At 31.2% G+C, this 19,794-nt stretch overlaps 1 protein-coding gene across 2 annotated transcripts in view; it reads left to right on the top strand.

The window, feature by feature from the left end:
• lov (BTB/POZ domain-containing jim lovell protein) overlaps nt 1-19,794 on the top strand; it is a 640,300-nt gene that overhangs the window by 457,781 nt on the left and 162,725 nt on the right. For both annotated transcript variants that reach the window (XM_076408331.1, XM_076408306.1), the window contains exon 4: nt 17,775-17,827. The gene's annotated coding sequence lies outside the window, so the exon portion shown is untranslated. The remainder of the gene's footprint in view (nt 1-17,774; nt 17,828-19,794) is intronic.

The following is a 19,794-nucleotide window of genomic DNA, read 5'->3' as shown; positions in this document are numbered from 1 at the left end:
AAAAAATGTATTTCTAATCTGCAAAACCATAAAAATGTACCAAACTGGCATAACATAATAGCTATATTTGTTTATCCGCAAATCCGAAAAGTATATCGTAAATGCACAGCTTTTCATCATCAAGTATTGCGTAGGACGGAAATAAATATAAAAACCGAAAGATATTGTCGCCGGTTGCATTATTAAAATGACAAATATAAGTAAAACTAACAACTCTTAAAGACCTACCAGTAGCGGTTTACTGTAAAACCACACGAAATTTTGTAAACAATAACGTTTATTTTTCTGTAGCTTTGAGAATCGATTATCTATGGTCTCAGTACAAGTATTAATGGGTTTTGGTCCGGTTTAAGTTCGGCTATTATGTAAAATGTGAGTGACAAAAAATCACTCTGTGTATGGTATATTGTGCCATAGAGATTTTGAATCGATTTCTTGGCGCATTTTTGGATTACAAAATCGTCGTCGTCGAGGAAAAACATGTTCTATTTATATAATCTGGCGACAAGATTTGAACAGAGCGCGGTAAAACTTCGAAACTGATGTGCTTTCGCAAGAGAGACTCTCGCAGTTGACGTATTAACAATGTTTTTGTTATTTGCGCAATTGTCCATTAATTATCAGATTCAGTAAATCAGTTATGGTGATTGTTTTATATCTTCTCTCGTAGATCCATGACGGGTTTATGTAATATACCAGTTTTTTGATACAATTCATTTTAATTTAATAATATAGAGACATTGGTTTTTTAATTTTTGAACATTTAGTCATATATAGTCTGTTTCAAAGCAACTCTCCGTAGATATAATATATTTATAACAAAGTTTTTCTAGCTATTGCATTCAATTCCTGCGAATTTATTGAAAACTGATGTAACTCATTTAAATAATACGGCTATGTATAAAAAGTTAGAAATAAAATGTGGCAAAGAACCTGTAATGTAGCAGAGAGACAATTATAGTGATAACATAGAAGTTATCGGGTATAATTCCAACGAACAAATAGTTTCAGAAATCTCTGTATGTTCTATTAAAAGATCGGATTATGATTAGCCAGTATATTAGACTGGGTTCTAGAGGCATATCGCGTTATATCACTTCATTATAGGCATAGTATGGAGCATCGACAACATTTTGTTCTGGAACCGTTGTATACTGAACTTATATTGAATCGGCTACATTGAACTTATTAGTAATACCTCATAGTTGGATTCTATATAACCAAATAGGTTTGAGTTTACACCCGATAAGCCAATACGTTTGATAGTTTAATTCCAAGTTATTTTCGTTTAGCAAGTATATGATTCTACCAAATTAAGCATCAATACCAATATTTTTAGCATCATCAGCTTGAGGAAGTTGACAATTATTGATATTCATTGGTAGGCATGTTCTTCTACCAATGGTGAATGTTACATGAGTAGATTTTGCATTATGTAATGATTGACACGAGATTGTGAGAAACAAAGCAACAAAATACAAAATATAATGTATTGTATTTTACAGTAATAATTTAGAGTATGTAATTCTAATTAATTGATTGCAGTCAGCATACAAAATAAAACCAAAAATTTACTTTGGTAGCATATGTTTAAAGCCCTTTATTGATTCTTTATTGATATGCATAATTTATAAAATTAACAGTAAAGGCTATAATATAAAATAGAAGCAAGAAGAACATTACAATAGGCAAATTACAAAACAAATATGTGGGCAAGAACAATAAATATCAATAGTTCACAGTAAGTCACAGTAAGTTCTCAGTAAACCAGCCTACACAAATTCAGATAAAATCAAACTGTAAATACCTTTAAAAACACTATGAACTCTATATCATAGTATAATAAAATCGTAAATATTCACAAAAGAAAACCAATTATCCATGCATACATGGGCCTAGGAACTACAATTTTATTGTGGCAAAACTGGGAAATCCAAACCAGATGTAACAATGAACTCCAAGTTATGATTAACACGTTCACAAGTACTTCAACTTTGGCATAACACTGATGTAAGACGCTAAATCAAGAGTGCCAAAGCGTTGATCTTCAGTAATTATAGACAGAAGTTTTTGATAGAACGATCTTTAGTTTTATATTTGATATAGTTCTTAATAATTTTTTGGAGCTATTAATTAAGAGCAAAGAACAAATTCGTACTCAAACAGTGTTGAAAAAAGAATGATAGATAAATGTATAGTTTTAAGTCAATATATAGACTAATTGTTTTAAATCTTATTATCTTTAATTGTTATTATCAATTTTATCTAAACATCTATGAAAACTACAAAGTCGGTAACAAATTTCCAGAAAGTAAGTCAATAAATTTCTATGATTTTTCAAGTTTATTTTCCATATCACTATTTTTTATTTTATTATGTGAAAAAATTTAATTGAAATTTATTAGGCGGACTGCGGTAGAATGTCTATGAAATAAACTATACACCTGCAAACATTGTACTTACCTACTTGTCCAATTTAAATAATATTTTTAGGTAAACTGTCATTATATTCGTATTTTGAAAGCCAATTTAAAACTACCTAGTACTGGTTCTAGTGCATATTTTACAAGTAAATGATGGGATGTGATGACAGTGTTCAATTTGGCTTAAAAAAGTAAAGAGTTAAAACTACCTTTATTTTTATTGGTTATGATTGTGAAAAGAAACTTTTGATCCCCTCTTGAGCAGTCATTATATAGAATTTCTAACAAATTTCTCCAAAACTATCAACTTGGGTACTCTATTCAACTCGATATGCTACTTACAAACCACCTTCCTCCAAAAAGACCCTCTTAAATATTGTTGTTCGTCATGTGAACCAAATTATTTAAAAAACTGCATCAATTCTGTCATTAATTCTACCTGCTGTGTCATACATAATAATTTACATAAGGCAAAATTTAAACCAACAAGCATTTTATTTATAGGACCCAATATAGTATCAGTATCCCCTTAAAATTACATACCAAGCTCTGTTAATATTAAGTGAAAGTTCCAAAAATCTTCAGCAATGTACCTGTCAACAATATACTAACTCTAATAATAATCACTTCTCCTGAATGGAAAAAATGGGTGGTTTTAGTTAATTACTGTATGCTATAAAAGGTAAATAATTACTTAAATAAATTACTTTATTGACATTATTGATTTATTGACATACTATCCTGCAAGGCATGTCTAAATATGAACATTAAAACTCGATATGGGAAATAGTATAACTTTAATATAGTCGTATATTAACTAAAGCTACGCAATTCTCGCGTGCAATCCTACGTTGCCAGCTGAAACATTAAATGTTTCAAGGATTTCGGTTCTGTTTTCAGTGCTCTTCTATGGCGTCTCAAACGGCTTTTGTGGTTTATTTGTCCATTTTGGACGTGAAGAAATTGTATATTTTTTCGACGTTTATTGGACTGTGAAATAAGTTTGACCACACCGAAAATACTATTTATGGTTGAAGAATTAGCCGAAATTGGCACCACAAATGCAACAGTTATCGATTTATATTAAATAATATTATAGTTGCATTCGTATCGTTTTTCTAGGCACGTATTTTGAGAAACGCATGCCGTTTTACACGAAAAAGAAATAAACGTTTGTTGATTGACGTCGATATACCGTGAAGCTGCCAGCTGAATGTTATAATGTGCATGAAACTCAACAAATTGCTGAATTTGATTTTATATTTACTGTAGAATATTGTTTATATTTCTAAAATAAGGGCATAGCAAATTTTCAAATAAACCAAATATATTAGATTTTGGAAAAAAACCTCAAAAACTAATATGATATTAAATTCATAACAGACAAAAAACGACCGGTCGACGTGATATGAAAGAGTACAGTACAGTTTTCTTATGTTGGTTTGTTTGTTATTCGTTAATTTTGCAAATTGTAATATCAACATAAATATAGAAAAAGTTTAAAATAGATGATATTATAAAAATAGTTTTCTTAATACTCAAATATAATTATAATTACAATATTATTTTTACAAGAGACTTTGTTTTATAGTTTAGTTAGTACCTAAAAACATTAAGACACATTGAAACTACTAGATAAATAAAAAACTCAATGTTTTATTGCTAGCTTTCTTTGAGAAATTAAATTCACTCAAACACTGAAAGGACTGAGATTTAATATAAGTAGTTTTATTAAACATTTAAAACTTTATTTTGTGCTTTTTTTTATTTTCTAACAGTGTCAAGTATATTTTCGAGAGTCGGTAAAATGATATGTTACTGAATTGAATGGTAATCATTTGGAGACCAATTTGCACATACATATTTGCCACAATGACCACCTTCAACAGATTTCCCCTTCAGTTTATTCATTTGCGCTTATATAGTGATCGGTTTTTCTTAATGATCGATTAAATCGCACAATTGTAATCGATAATGATCTCCCATTGTGCTTTTGTTATTTATAGCTTCTAATACTTTGCGAATCTTCGATTGACTAAAGTATTTTTTGTCAATTTGCGCGTTTTTATCAATGGATTGTGTTCACCGTTCAAGCTTGTTTTGGTTTTTGTTTCAATTCTTAAGTTGTACTCGTTTATCTCGAAGGAGGCTGCAAGAAATCGAAGAATATCTATATGCAAACAAAATTAATCATAATATCGAAAAATACCTTCTGAATGGTATAGTGTAAATACAAAAATAAGGTGTTAGATGGTACTTAGTAAATAATTTAGATTTTAAATGATAAGAGAGGTGTAGAACTCAAAAATTTAATGTTAATATAAGTTAATATCCTTACTTAGTTCATGTAGGCTTTTTCTAATAATTAGGACAATACTTTATATAAATAGAATTTAAATGAACACTAAGTAAATCTAGTAGTCTTGGTGATTAGAATAAGCGTTCATACTAGTTACACATTAGTTAATATCCACACGACAGCATTAAAATATAGTAAAGGCATATAATTGTTAAAATATTCTGGAATGCATATATTAATGTTTGAAAGTGTGCCAACAAACCTGTCATTTTAATTAAAAATGCTTTTCTAGTCAATCCGAAAGTAAATTTAAAAGAATTAGACAAAATACCCATAAACTAGTAATATATTTAAAGGATTCCGATCAAGAGTATGTTATTTGAAGACATAACACCAAGTTTTATATCTGCGCAACTAAGCAGAAATCACAAACTATCAACGCCAATCACTCAATAACGACACCTAGACCACAAAACAGAGATTAGTCACGTTAGGTTAACATATTTAATTAAACCTATTATATTTTGCTCCAAAATTATTTTATTATACATCATATATCGTAGCAAGTTTATGTAGGAATTAAAAATTAATATTACATTCAACGTGAATTTCTCCCTCGTGGGTAAATTTTTATAATGTGGCAACATAGTCCCTGTCTCAAAGCGGTGTGTGTGTCGACACTTCTCCAGACTTACGGCACGTCCCGCTACATTTTCCACACACTCGCTGCTTTATTCCCGCGAATGCCAAGTCCCGTTTGCTTATTTAATTGTCCTGTTATAATTTACTACCACACGTTCGCTTTCTACATAATACGTATTACCGTCAAGCGTTTAACGTTTTCCCTCTCGTTTCAGACATTTTTCCTCCGCTCGTTTGCGTAATGGGCATGTTGGCTGCTCTTTGATTCGCACAATTGTTTCGGAGCCCAGTTTTTTTTATTGAATAACGCTGAGCGAAATATGTTTTTGTATTTTGTTGTTTAAAATGATTCTTTTCTTGTTTTTATGATACCTATTTTATACAAAATATATTGTAATTAATTCAAGGAAAATTAAGTCATCAGTATAATTCTAATATAATTATTAATTAGTAGTATTATATCAGAATCAAGTTAATCTGTATACGGAGTAACACTGTCTGTTATGTTATCATATTGAAATAATTTCGTTAAGTTAAGAAAGCCCCTGTAGCCTTATTTTTTATTAATTACTTCCCTATATACCTTGCAATCTATTATGGCTGTTGTTGAATAATTCGAATGTGTATGATCAATTTTTATTAAGCAAAGATTATTTATCGTCTTCGTTATCCAAATATTGAACTTCCTGCCAAAATGAACCCTTCATTTTTACTGGCATTATTTACAATCAACGTTTAAGCTAACAAAAATATGGTAATTGAAGCAAACATGTAATATGGACTGGGCCTATTGATTAACGTGTTCTCCAACCCTCAATCGTTGACACTAAGCCTCCCGATTAGCCAGTGACGAACTTAGAAACCCAGAAAACGTCCGGTCCTACCCAGTGTGATTATTGAAGTGACTGGGATGATTATTCCATTTTTTAATTACAATCACAGGTATTCATACCCTGCGGAATTAGAATATGCAACTATCTCAATAGTAGGCCGACCGCCCTGTCGCCTTAAACACTGGTCCCACCAAGCAGGGTTTTGTAATAAACAGAACATTGATATAAAAAGCTTTCAAATATCAAAATAATTAAAATAAACCGAAGTTTGCAAGAAAAATTATTAATTTTCACACTTAGTTTGAATATTTTAATTATGTAATAATTACATCAAAATTCTATTCAACATCACTACAACTTGCTAGAGCTTTTTCTTGTTAGAGTTATTTTTTAAAGCTTTATATTTAAAATATTAAATTATTTTCCAGTGCTATGTTTGATATAGTTTCATTGCCGTACGTCATATGTTTTAATTGGTTAAAATAAATTTAAATTTTTAATGTTGTGGAACCTTTATAAAGTATTTTCATATTATTATGTTTTGGGACTATTTAGTTATTGAGCTTATTGCTTAACTTCATCCTGGAAGAAAGAGTTTTTGAGATTCATTGAGATAAATTTACACCATTTGTGATTGAAGCAGAAATTATCTGAGGCAGCCGGTCTGGTTACTAGTCACAATCAGTAACATCTTCAGCAAGATGAACAATGGCGCTGTTGCATCACCAGTACTACAACAATTTTAATTTTTTTAGTACTGGATTTTACATTTATCTGCTTTTCGATCACCCATGTATTTACTTCGTTCGCGTTCTATTTCACTATTTCATATTTTAATTGCCGCCTAGTTATGATGTTATTACTATGATTTTATACATATTGTTAGTATATTGCCAGACAGATTTTTTCAATACTTTATTCGCTTTTAAGGTGTATGTAAATCCACGTTCAACCATATCTGTCGTCTTATTGCTTCCTATCATTGCGTATTTATTTCTTTTTCTAAAAGCTCAGCGATCTGTAAAGCATGAATAATGTTATGTAGTGTTTTAGATTTTTGGTGATATTGCTTGGAATGGTAAATAAGCGCGTGATGAAGTTATGACCATATAATTATTTAGATGGGTGTTCGCTGACTTTAAAACGAAAATTTTAAATTATAAAATTATAACTGTATAAAGCAGTAATTATAAGTATTAAAGTATTAAAGATAGATATAGATAGAGTTAATCAGATGATTATTTGATATTATCATAGTACATTAAGCAAAAAAACAATGGAATAATAATGATCATCTCTAAAGGTGTTACCATTCTCATGTAAGCCTAGGTGTTCCTGGTATATAACAATAGAAGGATATATTTGTTAATTGAATATCAATATATGCGAATACTTGTACTTGTATCCTGATATTTTCAGGATATTGGATTTCAGGATATATATTTCAGCCATATTGGCAACCCTTGTTTCATCATTCTTAGAGCTATTATATATAGTGCTATAATATATATTGTTCTATTATATTTCAATATATGTTCCAAAGAAATCATCAGACATAACATCACGTTAAACAAGAAACAGAGTACATCGCACCCAAAAAATTAAAAGATTGACTGGTCAACCTGAAAATACATCCTACTAGATCAAGAATTGATTTAACAGATTAGCTGTCAATTCTTTTTCGACTTATTGGGACACCAATCCAAGTAGTAATTCAAGGCTTCTATAACAAAGTTCTTCGATTAATTACCAGTGCTGATGGCTAGGTACCCATCCAAACCAACGTAGAATTGCTATATGAAGTTATCCAAAATTTCGTCTTAAAACCTAAAATAGGACACAATATCGAGGAAGCAATACAGCTACTGCAAAATACTCAGGAAATCGGAAGATTGAAGTGATCCAAACTATACGAACCTGTATAATGTATAAATATAACCTGTATAGTGTATACTTTTAATTTGTGAAATGCGTACTGATATATTTGCACTGCATATATTTACTACGAGTATAAGAGAACAATAGAGCCGGCTTTGTGGCGCAGTGGTAAAGGCGATGGGACTGTTGCGATAGACGCGGGTTTGAATCCTGCCCCAGCCGTAAATTTATGTTTCTGATTGTTTAAAATTTGTGAATGTTCTAGGCAAGAGTGTAAAATCCGACAAGGAAAATTATCCCAGTCGCGCCAGTAACCAGGTTGGATAAGACCGGATGTCTTCTGGCATGATTTCTAAATTTGGCCACTCGCCGGTAGTCGGTAGGCTTTAATGCTGAGGACCGTGGTTCGGAGCCCACGTTAAACTGTAGGTCCAGTCCAGATAAACCCATAATTGTAATAGGAGACTTTAAAATATAAAAAGGAGAACAATAGAAATAAATTAATTTGTTAATTAAGAGAGCATTTTAATATGAAATAAAATAATTAAAAGTAATTTGAAGTCCCCCATGTTACTTCCAATTATTTAAACTTGAATTAATAAATTGTGGCAAATATATTTTTCGTATTTTTAATTTTATTGTACACCTGCAGAAGTATTTTTATATTGTTAATATTTGTCAGTTCTTCGTTATAGAGATTTTACTATATTATTTCCAATACAATTTGAAAAACTAATTTTAATATAGGAAATAAATACACATTATATTAAAAAAATAATATTTTCAGTTAAAATTGGATATAATAATTAATTAACAATCCATAAAAACATCCAAATAATCAATAGGCCTCCATCAAACCCAACGAATCTTTAAAAAAACAAACACACAATGCCCTGTTTTAAATGCATGGAAATATAATACGATTCCACCGTTAACTTGAAAAGAATGTCGACGCCGCTGAGCTCATTTTCTTCAGTTTTCCACAGCGAGTGATTAAGAAAATGCGCAAAGGCTCGTCTTTTGCATCGAACATTGTTATAATCTATACTGCTATGTCGAAATTAAAATTGATTACTGTGTACGTGAAGCGTCTTATCTAAAATTATTTTCCATTTTAAAATATGACGAAGGTTGTTACAATTTCTTTAGTGCAATATTGGTACATAGAATATTTAATATTTCAATGATTATATCATCAATTTCTAATCCATGAATTCAGGCTTTTAAATCAAGAATTAAGTTCTTTCAGAATATTGTCTTGTTCTATTTTCTAACCAGATAACTGATAAAATATGCATTATTAGATTGTTAGATGCATTTTGCTCTGCGATATACACTGGTGGAAAGGCTAAGTAAATATAATTTTGACATTTCTATATATAATAGAAAATTTCCGTTGGAATTTTTAGATAATTTAACGAACATAGACGCTGATTGTGTAAATTACCTTTTAATTAATTATTAGTTTTGTCGTTATATTTAAAGAAATCTGCTGCCAAAACTCATCAAATATTTTTAGAATCTAATGGTGATGTTACTCCCTCATATCTAATTTGTCTCTTGTTTCTGCCAAAAACGGCCTGCTTTCAAGAAAAAGTTCGAAGACAATGAGATCGCAAGACTTATTGGACTGAAAAGCAAGCTCCAAATATTAAAAATAGGAATAATAAAAAGTATTCTGTGGCGTGTTCAGACTAACTATAAAAAGTGAATCTACTACATATTACACTGCTACAATTGCGTGTAATATAGCATACCAAACTAAACCAGCAACAAGCATATATAAGACCACTTTCTACATGGAAATAACTTCTTCTTGCTCGACAAAATGCTGCAAACAGTTGTTAAGTTACTGTTGTAGCTTGAATGGGGAGTTCTTCTATATCCAGCATACTTACCAGATCATTACAATTTCTTTTTAGGATAACTTAAATCTAGATGTATAACTAGGCCTATATATATCGGCACTAACTCAGTCTGTGGTGAAATAATATTTATACATGTCACTGCTGTATTTTGTATTATATGCACCTCACTACACAACACTACACAAGATCAGATGGTTTGATTATTTTGAACCTATGTCTTGTTCTGGTGGTATCCAAAAGCTGCAATACTTCAATATTCTCATCACAAAGGAGTATTTCCTCATGTCCCTTGCAATTGCCTTGATTTATTGACTAACTGTGGGTATCTGATGGTCTCGATGTAGGTAATCAGTTTTATAGTATTTGGGTGCGCCCACAAAACCTCTCAGGACTTTTCTCTGAAAAATTTACATTTTATTGATGTTACTCCTTGCAGTACAAACCCATAATTGAACTCCAATTAACCAGTACATATTCCTATATTTTAATTCCAGTTCTCTGCTTTTCTTCTTTATATGTTCCTTCTACAAAAGTTTTGCATCAAGATTCATTCCGAGATATTTAGCGTTGTTGCTATATGGAATGATGGTATTATTTAATGTTATTGGTCCTAGTACGGTCTGTTTATAGGTGAACTGCACATGTACAGATTTACTTCCTTTATTTATTAATTCTCATTTTCCAAGCTTGTGTCCAATTATTTATATTCTCACTTGCCTGTTGCAATTTTCGTGAGGCTTCTTCACTATTGTCTCCGACAGCTATAATCGCAGTATCATCAGCAAATGTAGCCATCGTAATATTCTCCATTTGTGATATATCACAATTGCAGAGTAGATAAAGCATTGGTCCCAGAACATTTCCTTACTCAAAGAATGAAATACATTAGTTAGAACATTACTTTGACAGAGCTTTGGTCAAATTTAAATTTAAATCCTCCAAAATACAATAATTATTATTAACAATAGTGGTGGGTACTATTTCTTGTAGTATATAATAATTAATGATATGTTCTATACACTATATAATAATACATAAAACAATAATATATAATATTAAAAACTAGACTAGAAGAAAGAGCTGATCAACCAAATGTATGATAAATTTTTTATGATTGCAAAAAATTGAGTTTGTTTGACTAATATATATTTCTGAAGTGTTACACCCAACTGTTTGAATCGTTAAGGTTTTTCGGCACTGTTGAACGTTACGCAATAATTCTCAACTCTTACTAATACAACAAATTTTGGACAAAATTCAGCTTTAAAAATTTATTAAAATACTCTGTTTTAAGGGGGATAAATTAAATCAAGGGGTGCTTAACCTTTGTTTTATCTTTTTAGTAAAATAGTCTATTTTTAATTACTGTTCAAAAAGTATTTATTACCTTTATTATCATTTCTGATTTATATTTGAAAGTCTCATCTTTACCAACGAGAGTTCATTTGGATTGGACTTACTGGTTAGCGTGGGCTCTGAACCACGGGCCTCGGCATTAAGCCTACCGATTGGCGAATGACGATTGGCGATTATAACTTAGAAATCATCCTAGCAGTCATCCGGCCTTAGCCAGCCTGGATACTGGCGTGACTGGGATTATTTCCCTTGTCGGATTTTTCACTCTTGTCTAGGGCAATCACAAATATTAAACAGGCACAAACATAAATTTACGACCATGTCCCAGTAGGATTCTAACCCACGACTATCGTAACAGTAGTTGGACCGTCCTGATTACTGGCTTGAGATATAGTCAGTAATCACTAAAGGACAGATATAGATTATACAATGCATAATGAAATAATCGTAAGTTCCATTCAATCTTGTTTTGTGTATGTTTCCTTCCATGAAAAGTAGTTTTATTAAAATCATTCGAGCTTTTAATATAAACACCAGATTGACGTCATGAATATACTTCAAATAAAATACAATTCAGATTTAGTAAGGTTAGAAGGTGATGCTATCTATATTCCAAGGGCAAATTGGATAATGTGTTTAACATATATTTTTATTTATGCAAGTCTAAATATACAATATTATTTGAAATGTACCAATGAATGAAGTAAGAAGATGTGACATTCAAAATTTCAGTAGAGTTGAGAGGAGATAAAGTTGCAGTGAATGCTGTAAAAGCACAATTTATCTGATAGGTTATAGTTTCGTATACTTATATATTTTTATCACAAACCTCAAACTGTTTCGTTTGATTAGATTGTATTTCCTATTCTACCTATTAAAAATCCTATTTCTACAAAAATAATATATGGTATAAATATTGGTGTAATATTTAAGTCGGTATTTTTTATCTATTAAATTCCTAGTTCAATTAAAATTGTTATAATGATATAAAATTTACCAATTTACCATAGAAAATCAAAAATCTAAAACTGATGTCAGTTATCAGTTTTATTGATGTGAAACAACTCAAGCAGAAAATATCCAAACAAATCGCCGACAACAGAAAACAAAGAAAAAAAATTAAGAAGCCTACTTTTCGAACCGTTTAAACTGCTAACATGGCCTGAAGTCGTTAAAAATAAAATAAAATGATCGAAATAAACGGAAACTGTTAAGAGATAGTACTATAGCTATTCGATTTTCTAAATATTCATTAAAATGCATATTAAAATGTGTATGCAAATGTTAATTAAATCAACATTTTAAACGTATTATTATTACTGTAAACGTAATGCCGTGGTAACGGGCGCTTTATTGAGGGGATTCTCATTTGTCCGTAATTTTGCGGTTTCTCATGACTGACAGCAATTCGATACATGCTTTTTTAAAAACTTTTGAAATGCCCGGACAGGTGTAAAAACTTATGCTGACGTGTTATGGTTATAGATAAATATAAAATGAACAAGAATATGATTTATTACTAATCCTGTTTAAAAATATGAAGTATGACACATTCGAACAAAAAGCTACATTAACATTTTTTAAAAGTCTATCAATTCAAAATAATTTTTTCACATCTAACCTATTATAACATTAGCCATATTGACCACCAGATAGAAGTAAAATTTTCGATACCATAGGCTTTTGTGTTACAAAAAATATTGACCCCAAAAAATGGAAAACTGAATTATGCTTTGATCTATAATATGATCACACACCAGTCATTATAACAGCCAACTCAGATATTGTCAACAAAACAAAACCATCTTCTTTGTTTAATATCAATAAATTTCTTAGAATTGAACATGATGAAATACAATAGCGTAAAAAATAGCAATACATATAATAAAAGTTATAACAAGTGCGAACAGATGGAAACAATAGAAAATTTAACAATGCAACAAAAGGGCTGAAAGAGCTAATGAGTAATAAACAAAATCGACGAACTCCAAAATACTTAAACAACTTAATGCCAACGGAAAGTAACAAAAAATATTAAAAAACCTCAATAACATAATCCATCCCTTAAAATTGATTAAAATACCTAAACGCTTAAAAATATATTTAATCCATACTCGTTTGAATCCACAATATAAGAAAGTGACATAGTTGACTTTCTTAATATTCCGTTACAAATGGATCTCCTACTTGAGAAATTTACTGGTAAAGAAGTAAAACAAACAAAAATGTAAGAAATCAATGCTGAAAAAGCTCCTGGCTTTGACTTAATTACTGGAAAAATCTTCAAAAAGAGCCCTCAAAAATGTGCATCAAGTTAATGACGTTTATACGAGTATTTACATCCTATTTAATTCCACATTAAGACTTCATTAGTTTTCTAGCACTTGGAAAGTGGCTCAAATCATTCTTATTCTTAAACCAGGGAAAATATCCGAAGACGTCTCTTTCTATCGGTCTATAAGTCTGTTAGCTGTCATCTCTAAAAGTTTTTGAAATACTATATATTGAGAAGATCGGAATCATTACAGAAGCGGGAAATATTATTCCAGACCATCATTTAGTTTCCGTAAAATACACGGAACAACATAAGAAATATACAGATTGGTCAACCACTTTAAGAAAAACTTGGCGAGTGTATTGGGATGCACTAACAGTCTTTCAGAATAATTGCACTAATAGTTTGAATCACACCCCTATCAACCTATACATTCGGTTTAGAATAAACCGAAACTGTTTCGTTTTGTCACAATATATTTTTCCATGTTAAGCGTCGATCAAATTGCATTATTTAATTTGCAGATATTTAACATTGTCTGCTTGCGAGAATTCACCAATTATTCATTTTTACTGGGGGACAAGTCCTTCTACAAAGGGTGAATGTCACATGGGTAGATTTTGTCTCATTTGCTTTAATACGCCATGTTTTCAACCACAATTCGACCTTGTTTAGATGAAGTTGGAGGTTTCCTGTGACTGATATTGGATCCTCGTGTGATGATAAAACCGCTGTATCGCAACAGTAGTATTTCTTGATGTCGGTAGGTCAGCTGTATACAATAGATATAACAATGGACCAAGGACACTACCCTAGAGAACATCTGAATTTATTGGATATAGTTCAGTGTATTTGTCATCCTGTTTCACGATAAAATTCCTGTTTGTGATGTATGATTTCAGTAGTTGAAAGTGCGTGTGGTGCAAATACTTTTTCAATTTAACGTGCAGTCCAGTGTGCCACCCTAAGCTGTGTCAAGTCGAAAGCTTGAGATATATCGAGAAATCCAGCGAAGCAATATATTTTATCATTTAGGGCTTAAATCTCAATTGTCCTTAAATAAGAACGTTTTGCGGCATAAGTCAATACTTAGGCTCATTTGGACCGGTGGTATAGAACTGTTGGTTACTACTAGGAAATCTAACATAACAGTCCTTCACAGGTTCCAAAATACGGCGTTGCGAGCCATCATATTAAGTATCCAAAAAAACGAATTCAGCGCGATATCCCCTTGGAACCCAAAACGGGTGTGATTCAAAGTGTTAATTCAAAGACTATTAGTGCATCCCAATGCAGTCGCCAAACAGTTAAATGTGCGCGATGACAGTGAGATAGAACTGCTTAATAAATACATAGAGTGGGTTATAATAATCAGTAGAATAAGTTAAAATTGTCTTTAGAATAAGTTAAGATATACTTTAGAGTACGTTAATATAGCCTCTAGAATAAGAATTAGATTATAAATTCGTACAGCAGATACTTATTGGTAACGGGTAGATTTTTGAAGTACTAAGAGATCAATTAAGAAAAATTATAGCATTGTCCACGATACGGTTTTCTTTATCGAAAAAAATTCGTTTATTTTAATTTTTTGCTGCGCTGCCACTGTCTCCCACATACGGCGCTGCCTCCGCACCGCGTCGTCCGTCATCGGCGTCTTGATTGTCATTACAGGCCCGTTCTAATAAGAAAAGTATTGATGTTCCTTTTTAATGCACGTATTCTTATTCATAGCGCACATCAGCGGATCCATCCCCACTCCTAGATTTAAATGTGGTGGTAGGGGAGGGCAGCGATCGCCAGTGGCGCATATTAATTGCCTCACCGTAATCGAATTTATTTCTCATGTTCATATATATATAAAGGTAGACTATGTAAACGGAATATCATGCCAAATTCTATTATTAATCTTAATTAATCATTATTAATCTTAATAATTATAAGTTTCTCTTGCATGAGAGATATATAATATACCAAACATTAAATGTGATAAATAAAGTGGCAAAAGCCATAACCCATCTCTTCAACTATTTCGTCATATTCCAAAAGAACTCAAAAATATGTTGGTAAGATTATGTCATGCGTATTTTGAAATGCACAAAAAGGAGGTAACTATCATAAGGTAATAATATTAGCAATAAATATTATATGATATCCTATTAATTGAGCGTATAAACGAAAAAAAAATGTCTCCTAATTTTATATAATGTTTTCAAATTGTTTTTCGTCAGTAATATATTTTGGCCGAATTGGTTGGCTCATTGGTTAAGGCGACAGGAAGGTCCTAATACTATTGAGATAGCCGCGGGTTCAAATCCTGCTGTTGCGCGATGTGCCTTTTAATTAAAAAAATTTATTAAACTATCCTGCTCAAAAGTAATAAAAGCATTACTTTAATTAAAAAGATTTGAACAGCCTATAAAATTTGATGTGTGATAGTACTTATCGATATCTTTTCATAAATAAAACAATTTGGAGAAAGAAAATTATAGAAATGTATATTAAAGGAATGTATTTACAATAGTTAAATGAACTATTGACTTTTCAAAACAAAAGGTCTAAAAAGTAAATAATCAAAATAATTAATACAAGGCTGAAAGAATAAACTGAACTGCTATAAATTGTAAAACTGCAAAGAATAATATATCTGATAAAAAAAACTTACTTTTTAACAGTGCTTTAAAATGTTTACAAAATTATTACTAATAATTCATTTTTTTCTGTTTGTCCTATGTACATTTACGTAAATTATACAGTTAGTTTCAAATCAACTGTTGCATATTTTCATTACTTCAATTATGAATTCATATAATCTTTAACTTTTATCTATTTTTCTGACTTAAAATTTAGGTACCTAAGTTTTTAAATAACATTGCATTGTTCTTTGCTTACTTATTCCACTTTTCCATCTTTAGAACAATAGCAGTCATTTTTTCCTGCCACTATGATGTTGTATTTTTTTTCAATAATTAAAATAATTTATTTTATGTAAATCTGATACAGATTCATCATATTTTGAATTTAACAATTAGGTGTCCGTGGTTGATTTACGTACAACAGAAATGAAGAATAATCTACCGTGTAAAAGTTGGAACTGGTAGTGCGTCGGCCAGGTCCAATGAAAATAGAACTTAAATATATATTTATATAATTGGTGTCGCCGATCTGTTGCCTATGCCTCGTTGCTTGATTTGAACGTGTTTCGGTTTATTGGAATTTACTTATTTGTAACATATTACATATTACACAAACATATTAGGCCTATATACTCTTCCTCGATATAAGCTTTAACCGTGCCAAATGTTACACCTCCAGGTGCACCCAATTTCCTGGAAGAGGGAAGCAAAATTTTCTTTAAGAACCGTTCTGAACCAAAATTATTCACTTATATGATTACTAGCAATTCAATTATTTCCGGCTGTTTATACGAATTTATGCTCGCTATCTTTCTAATGGCACACTATTTGCTTCAGAATTTATAAAAATGTGGTAATATAAATATGAAGAAATTATAGCAACCATGTTCAAAGGACCGTGATGGCGCAATTTTTTATTTTCACATAGAAAACGTCAGTCGTACGACGATAAATTATAAAGGTACATTCATGAAAATGTTTGGTTAAAATCGTCTCTCATCCTCTCGAAAATGCGACTAAATTAGCAACAAAAATAAAAAAACTACTTAAACGTAGAGCCCCCCGATTCTTCTTTTCTTTTTTCGGCAACGCTCGGGCGTACGAAATCCGCAGAGCCGACAACCCCTCATCTCGTCCAAACCGCCCCCTCTTCCCCGCCACCGCCAACCAACCCTCACTACCGTTTCCTCCCCACCGCCGCTTCAATGTCTCATACGCGACTTGATAATTAACAAAAAAATCGTTATCGCGGACGACCGTGCATAAACGAAGGTTCTCTCCTTACGTCCCCCGCTCCTCCCTAACCCCCCCGCGCAAACCCCGTCGCCCCGCGACCCCGACGAGCTTCTTTTCAGGCCGGAGACCAGTGTCGTGCCGGGCTTTTTTAATTGCTAATTACGGTTTTTAAATTCGCGCAACGAATGGGCGTAGCCCCTAGCCGGTTTTAGAGCTGCGTTACGGGCTGTAAAAAGGGGAATCTCCTTTAAAAAATAATGGTTGATGGTGTTTAGTTTCATGTTTCATAATTTTATTTATTATTATCATCATTTTTTTTTTGTTCCAGGCCCGGTTATTAGCATACATCTCGTCCAATAGCTGCGAGCAGAAATATATAAAGTAAGAGGAGTATAATATAAAATGTACATTTGAATCAGTAAAACAACGAATATATAATTTATGGTGACTTATTCTTTTAAGTAAAAGTGTGCTTGTTATTTATCCACCTATGAAATTGGCACAGATATTCTTACAATTTTTGAATAATATAACGTCCATTATATAACGTATAGTCCATTCAATGAAACAGTGAACCACGTCATCTAAATTGATGATTTTAAAACGTCGTTTTATCATATTTATTTTTAACTTTCCACACCACCTATGAGGTTACTTCTAGGCGTGATTTCAAGACTTCGGTAATTTTAATTAGAGTAATCACAAATGCTAAGCAGCGATTTGAAATTTATTAGAAGAACCAAAGCGCCAAAGCAACGTTTGCCGGTTTACAACCTTTTATTATTATCACTAATGTTTTGAATAATTTTGGACGCAATGACAATCGGGCTAATTTTATAGGTTGGCTCGATTACATGCTCGGTTGTATCAGACAGCACTATATCTGTTTTTAACTAGAATAAAATGAGAAAGAAAAACAGTGTCTGATTTTAAAACGAGTATACAATCTGGAATAGGCAATACGTCTGACATCGTAATGACGTGATTTCCCTGTTATTTTGAATAGACTATATAGTCTATCCAATAAAGCACCCAATGCACGTCATCAAAAATATTTACCCGCTTTTAACCTCTAATTAAAACCACTAATGCTTGAAGAGTTTTTTAGGCATTTAACGAAAACATAGACAAGTACCACAAATGGAATTTTATATATTGATTCGGTTATATGTTTAAAAGCATCAAACAGTATTCTAACTCGTTTTAACTAGAGCGAAATGAAAAGGAAAGGCTCGCTTGAAATTTGAAACGAATTTTACATTTTACAAACTACATTTTCGACGTCATCTATGACGCGCATTGACTGTTTTATTGGAGGAAATATAAGTTTTCTTATCACGTAAGTCAACAATAAAATACATCATTTCATAATAAATTAATATATATTTTTGTGGTCAATATAAATTCAGCACATTTAACATATATAACTGAATATAAATTGTCACTTCATAAGATGCATTGATATTGACAGATTGATATATTTTCAAATTCTTTAGCGCTATTTTGTTTATATTAGTTTGCCTTTAAATATTCTTCTCCAGCTTCTGTAACACAAAAATAACTACAAAACAGATTTTTTTTTATTCAAAATACTGCCCGGAAAATTAAATTTTTCTATGAATTTTACTTCTTTTTATCTTATTAATTAAAAATAATTTCAAAACCATGGTTAATTATTAATGTGAATTAAGTATATTTATTGCACAGTCAGGAGAAGGTATTCTGTTTATTTTTCTGGAATTTTGGTTTTTTTTCATCAAGAAATATGTACAGGTAGTAATGGGTTTCCTTATTTGAGAGATGTAAGATATGAACAATATCTCTTTCTGAAACAATATCACTTTGATTTATTTTAACATTCTGTTTTCAAGCCACTTCCGACTTATATACAGATTTTTGCTTGTAAAAAATCTACGTAAATTATAATAGCACATGTTTCATAATATTTTCTGCTTTTGTTATAGTTATAATTTATATATACCAACTTTATAGTAGCCGAGTGTACTAGCAAGGATACATAATTATAGATATGAAATAACAACCACGAAACACTTGATTTAGGAAATACCAATATTTACATTTTAACAGGACAATTTTGCTATTTAAATATATTGTTTTATATTATAATTTAACGTTTAAATGAATAATAGGGAAAAGATCGAACTATGGCCAAATATATCAGTTTATATATTTCTGTCATAATTAATATTTACTAACGTCGATTTGGTTGACACAGTGGTAAAGACGATAGGACGGTCTTCCTGCTGCTGCAATAGTCGCGGGTTCGAATCCTGCTGGGGCATGGTCGTAAATTTATGTTTGTGATTGTTTAAAAGTTGTGAATGTTC

The sequence above is a fragment of the Rhynchophorus ferrugineus genome, unplaced genomic scaffold (assembly GCF_030347505.1).
Source record: "Rhynchophorus ferrugineus isolate W39M unplaced genomic scaffold, kcgeb_rfMv2 rfM1, whole genome shotgun sequence".
NCBI lineage: Eukaryota > Metazoa > Arthropoda > Insecta > Coleoptera > Curculionidae > Rhynchophorus > Rhynchophorus ferrugineus.
The sequence above is the reverse complement of the archived record's forward strand: the minus strand, read 5'-3'. Positions and strand labels throughout refer to the sequence as shown.